General features: G+C 43.0%; 1 pseudogene; it reads right to left on the bottom strand.

Moving 5' to 3' along the window:
• Nucleotides 1-588: 588 nt before the first annotated feature.
• On the bottom strand, nucleotides 589-2,621 carry LOC121829311 (pantothenate kinase 1 pseudogene; annotated as a pseudogene).
• Nucleotides 2,622-6,106: the final 3,485 nt, after the last annotated feature.

Here is a 6,106-nt window from a genome sequence, read left to right as displayed (position 1 = left end):
GTCTCAAAAACCAAAAAAAAAAAAAAAACAAAACCAGAATGCGCGCGCACAAACAAATGAACACACACACAAATAAATGAAGGGTTCACAGTGCAACATGCCAGGTTTACAGTTTCATTTGAAACCAACAACAAGTCATGAAACATCATAAAAAATATAGGTGAAGGCAAAAACTTTCTAGACTAATTACTAAATGAAATTAAAATTACCACACTGATTGGTAAGCACAGGAGAAAAATTAATACCATTTTCATTTCAGGTCCCTCTTAAATATCATACAGATTTTCAAATTTAATGTATAAAATTGGAAAAGCCGGGCGGTGGTGGCGCACGCCTTTAATCCCAGCACTCGGGAGGCAGAGCCAGGCGGATCTCTGTGAGTTCGAGGCCAGCCTGGGCTACCAAGTGAGTCCCAGGAAAGGCGCAAAGCTACACAGAGAAACCCTGTCTCGAAAAATCAAAAAAAGAAAAAGAAAAAAAAAAAAAAAAAAAAAAGAATAATGTATAAAATTGGTAGATTTGGCCATGCTGCACTTAACAAACAAAAACAAAACTAGTATACAGAAAAAAAAAATATCTGGTGGCTCATACCATTAATTTCAGCACTTGGGAGGCAGAGTCAGGTAGATTTCTGTGAGTTTAAGGCCAGCCTGGTCTACAGAGTGAGTTCCAGGACAGCTGGTGCTATGAAGAGAGACTCTTTCTTGAAAAACAAAACAAAACAAAATCTTAAGGCCCCCATTCTGAATCATAAGCTTAAAATCTAAATGCAAAAGATCTAGGATTTTAAGTTATTTAAAAACACAGCAAGTTCATTCACCATAGAGGCTTGGCTTTTGTCCTCAGGAGATGTCACCTTCTCTGGCAGTTCCTGTCAGTTTTCTGTCCTCATAGGGGGCTGTTGTTCCCTCTACTGCTCATCAATAATTTTGAACAGTTTCATCAGTGCCCCAACACCTCCAAAGTAACCATTATGTTCCCAAAACAGCTTTTAGCTGTCCTTTGGACCAAAAGTCCATGGCATACCTGCCATTTCTAGAGCTTTCTCAACAGTCTCACAACCAGCCAGCAAGCAGCTCAGGCCAAGGAATGTCCAAGACTGGTTCCACAGCTCTTCTGTAGTTATCCCTGGAGTACACTTCTAGAATGCCGAGACCTGAGCCTAAGTTTGTTTGTTTTGATACAGCTCAGGATTTGTGGGGTTTTCAATAGTTACATTGTGTCTTACCATTTAAGGCAACCAAGTCAACTAAAGCAGGCTCTGAATTGAATCAATGGTCGGGTTTATGAAGTTGCAAGTCTGCACTCATTCTCAAGTTCTCAGACTTGAAAGCCCCACCTTCCACCGCAGAGGGGATGGTGTGAAGTCTGGAGAAGTTCTAGTCGCTGCCCATCTGAGTGACCGTGTGCATGGCATAGGTGGGCACACATGGAGTGCAGGTTCCCTTTGCACCCACACGGTCATGGTTTTCCGTTCCAGGTGGGTGTTTTGGATCCCAGTTTTGCTGCAAGCAGTACTAGAAGTCAAATACTTCTGGATGCTCTTCGGGTCCTCCACTTCTTCCTCTTCCTCTTCTGTTCTTTGTTTCAAAGTAAACCATTTAACCAGGGTTCTGCCAATATCCATGCCAAACCATGGGAAGATTTGCTCTTTGCCATTTTTGCTCTTAATGGCAGAGCCACCTCTCAGGCCCCTGAGTTACATTTTTAACGTCTGAGTTTTCTTTTATTTGTTACCTCCGTCTCTCCCTGCTTCCCTTCCTGCTTCTTTCCTTCCAGATTCATCTCTTTTGAAATTCTTTGTCTTTCTATTTATTTGTTATCTCTTCTCAGATTGTGTTAGCCCATTTTTTATGGCTTTTTAATATCCGTGTATGTTATTTTAACTTCTATCTGTAGCGTCTACTATTACTGATTTTGTTTTTCTTCGGATTTTGGGTCACACTGCCTCCTTATGTCTTTTTTTCAAGACTCATTTTTTATTTGTGTGTATTGTGTGTATGTCTCTGTATGTATATGTGCACTGTGTGTTGGTCCTGGAGGAGGGCAGAAGAGGGTTTTGGATCCCCTCTAGTTGGAGTTAGAGGCAGTTGTAAGCTGCCTGACATAGGTGCAGGGAACCAAACTTGGGTCCTCTAGTATAGCAGCACATGCTCTTAACTGCTGAGCCAGCTCTCCAGCCCCTCTTCATGTCTTTTAATGTTTAATTGATGGCTTCTAGACCTGTTTTAAACAGCCATTGAGACTGGCAACTTCCAGCCTCACATGGTCTGTCCTGGGACGGGACCTGTCATTTAATTCAATTAGTGAATTTAAGTTGTCAAAGACAAGTGAATCTTTACCTTTGTTCCACCTGTGAATTCACATGTTTTGAGGAATGTAGCTTCTGTGTATAATAGGGGTCTCTTCTGCCATCATGTCGAGGGATATGCACCTAAGAGGCTGGCTTTGCCATGGGCCTAATCTTCAGTAGTTATGCTCTGCTACAGCAAAACCCCTACTGGTTGGGGCTGGAGCTTCAGCTCAGGTGGGAGAGCAATTGCTTAGCAGGCATGAGGGCCTGAGTTTCATCCCCAGCGCCATAGGAAAGCAGAACCAAACCCGCGAGGGGATCCTTCCATCTCCCGTGATGACTGGATGTGTGCTGGCGAAGGCACGTTGGTCTGTCACACTTAACAGGCTAATGCTGCATGGAGTCAGGACAAGGCCTAGCTCACCCTGTCGCCAACCCCTTACTGCTGCCAATGTCTTGTGCCTTTCTCCTTCAAATAATGATTGAAAGGCCAAATATATGTACATGTTCCTCCAATATGGAGCTGATTTGTGATAATCTCTCTATTTTTACCCGTCCCAGAAGACCACAGCTAACCCCCATTCCCATCCCCTTCAACAGAACTTTTATGGACAAGAATTTATGTAGTGGGATGCAGCTACTCAGGGGTATCATTCTGTGAGAATGTTTTGATGCTGTGGTAGATTAAATCACAAGTGCTTCAGGACTTTCTTCAGTAGAATCCTGTAGCTTGTCCTTATCATATAATCTCTTAGAGGAGGCAGAAGCATTCCCCCCTCTTCCCAAATATTGACGGGTTTGGCCTTGTAATTTGTTTTGGTCAAAGACAGATGGGCCCAAATGACAACCATGTCAGGTCAAGACCTGGAGGGCCATCTTACGTTTCTACTTACTTTTCAGATGCCTGTGACCCTTCATGAGAAAAACATGTCCTTCGTAGCCACTGGTCCAGGAAGAATGAGGAAATTTGCGGCGCACACCTGAACCTAATCAGCGGCCTGGAGTCAAGCCCATCTGATTCTAGCCAGCCCAGCAGAGCCACAGCAACCCACGGACCCAGAGAAGAAGAAAACAACGTTGGTTATAAAACCCTGAGAGTTTGAAGTTTCTTGATAAGCAGCAAAACCTGTTTCAAGCCCATGGCTAACATTAAACTTTTCAAAAAAACTATGCTGATTTGGCTCTATGAATTCTGTAATTCTTCAGTTGATTGACGCTCTCGATGGCTTGGTGAAATTGGACATATTCTAAGATTAATGTTTGCTTACCTCCATAATTACTATCATTCTAATAAAAGTAAAGTGAGCCAGGCGGTGGTGGCGCACGCCTTTAATCCCAGCACTCAGGAGGCAGAGGCAGGTGGATCTCTGTGAGTTCGAGGCCAGCCTGGGCTACAGAGTGAGATCCAGGAGAGGCACCAAAAGTTACACAGAGAAACCCTGTCTCAAAAAATCAAAACAAAACAAAACAAACAAAAAAAAAAGTGAGCTGGGTGGTGGTGGCACACACCTTTAATCCCAGCATTCAGGAGGCAGAGCCAGGCGGATCTCTGTGAGTTCAAGGCCAGCCTGATCTACAGAGTGAGATCCAGGACAGTAACAAAGCTACACAGAGAAACCCTGTCTCATAAAAACAACAACAACCCCCGCCCCCCCCCAAAAAAAAAACAAAAAAAAAAATTCTTCTAGAATAGTACACAAAGAGCTTCTTTTTTATTTTATTATTATTCTGTTTGTTTGTTTGTTTGTTTGTTTTAGAGACAGGTGGTTTCTCTATGTATCCTTGGCTGTCCTGGAACTCACTCTGCCAGCCTCTATCTCTTGAATGCTGGGGTTAAAGGCCTGTGTCACCACTTCCTAGCCAAGAATTTCTTAAGTCTAAAAAAAAAAAAAAAAAAAAGGCACTTAGCATTCCAATGTACTAGTTCTCAGAATGACAGGAGAGCTGTAAGTCAGAGTTATTTTCCAAACAACTCTCTCTCTCTCTTTCACTGCTGTATCACGGAGTTTTCCTGAAGCTGCTTCACTGTTAACTGCACCAGAGGAAATGCAGAAGTGAATCTGAGCGCCCAGCTGGCTTTTATTAAGCTAGACATGGAAGAGATTTGCCCAAACAAAACCTGGGCAGTGGTGGCCCACATGTTTAATTCCATCACTGGGGAGCCAGAGGCAGGCAGATCTCTGAGTTCAAGGCCAGTTTCAGAGCAAGTTCCAGGATAGCTAGGGCTATACTAAGGAACCCTGTCCTGAAAAACCAGGGGAAATAACAAACAAAACTCTGAGATTTTTCTCATTGACTTTTAATATAATCTTTAGAAAATATAATTGTTAGTTTTTTGTTTTATTTTTGAGACAGGGTCTGACTGTATATGCCAGGCTTGCCTCCAACTCAGAGTTCTGTCTGCCTGTGCCTCCCAAGTGCTGGGCCAAGCATAATTTTCAAAAACAACATTATTTATATTAACATTCTAAATGTTTATTATTTTGTTTATTTTATTTTACATATATAAGTGTTTTGCCTACATGTATGCCTGTGTACTACCTGCATGTGTGGTACCTAAGAGGTCAGAAGAGGGAATTGGATCTCTTGAAACTGGAGTTATGAATCATTGTGAGCCCCCATGTGGGTGCTGGGGACCAACCCATGTCCTTTGTAAGAGCAACGAGTGCTTTTAATTGCTGAGCCGTCTCTCCAGTCCTATTATTTTAAATTACAAACATTTTCTGATGTATCATTTTCAAATGATAAATATTAACAAATGCAATCTATATAACTAAAGCTATATGGAGCTCTTTTTTTTTGTTTGTTTGTTTTTTTGTTCATTTTTTTTTTTTTTTTTTTTTTGAGACAGGGTTTCTCTGGGTAGCTTTGCACCTTTCCTGGAACTCACTCTGTAGGCCAGGCTGGCCTTGAACTCACAGAGATCCGCCTGGCTCTGCCTCTCCAGTGCTGGGATTAAAGGTGTGTGCCAAGCCTGCCCGGCTCAGAGTTCTTTTTTTTTTTTCTTTTATTTCTTTTCCTTTCTTTTTTTCTAGTGTTGTTTCTTCCCCTTCCCACTCCTCCCCTTCCCCCCAGCCCACCCCTCATTCCCACCTCCTCCAGGGCAAAGCCTCCCCTGAGGACTGCGATCAGATCAACCTGGTAGACTCAGTCCAGGCAGGTCCAGTCCCTTCCTCCCAGACTGAGCCAAGCATCCCTGCATAAGCTCCATCCAGGTTTCAAACAGCCAACTCATGCAATGAGCACAGGACTTGGTCCCACTGCCTAGTTGCCTCCCAAACAGATCAAGCCAATCAACTGTCTCACCTATTCAGAGGGCCTGATCCAGCTGGGGGTCCCTCAGCCTTTGGTTCATAGTTCATGTGTTTCCATTCGTTTGGCTATTTTTTTTTTCAATAATTGAGTAAATCCGAAATTTATTATAAGCCACAGTCATCCTAGGGACCTCCATGCTAGATATATAGCCTCCATGGTTCTATGGGTTGTGGTCTAATTGTTCTTTATTTTATATCTAGAATCCACTTATGAGTGAGTACATACCATGACTGTCTTTCTGGGTTTGGGTTACCTCACTTAGGATGATTTTTTCTAGTTCTATCCATTTGCCTGCAAATTTCATGCTTTCATTGTTTTTCTCTGCTGAGTAGTACTCCATTGTGTATATGTTTTTTTTTCGAGACAGGGTTTCTCTGTGTAGCTTTGCACCTTTCCTGGAACTCACTCTGTAGCCCAGGCTGGCCTTAAACTCCCAGAGATCTGCCTGGCTCTGCCTCCCGAGTGCTGGGATTAAAGGTGTGTGCCAACCCTGCCCGG

This window comes from Peromyscus maniculatus, chromosome 1 (genome assembly GCF_049852395.1).
Source record: "Peromyscus maniculatus bairdii isolate BWxNUB_F1_BW_parent chromosome 1, HU_Pman_BW_mat_3.1, whole genome shotgun sequence".
NCBI lineage: Eukaryota > Metazoa > Chordata > Mammalia > Rodentia > Cricetidae > Peromyscus > Peromyscus maniculatus.
This window is presented reverse-complemented; position numbering and strand designations above follow the sequence as displayed.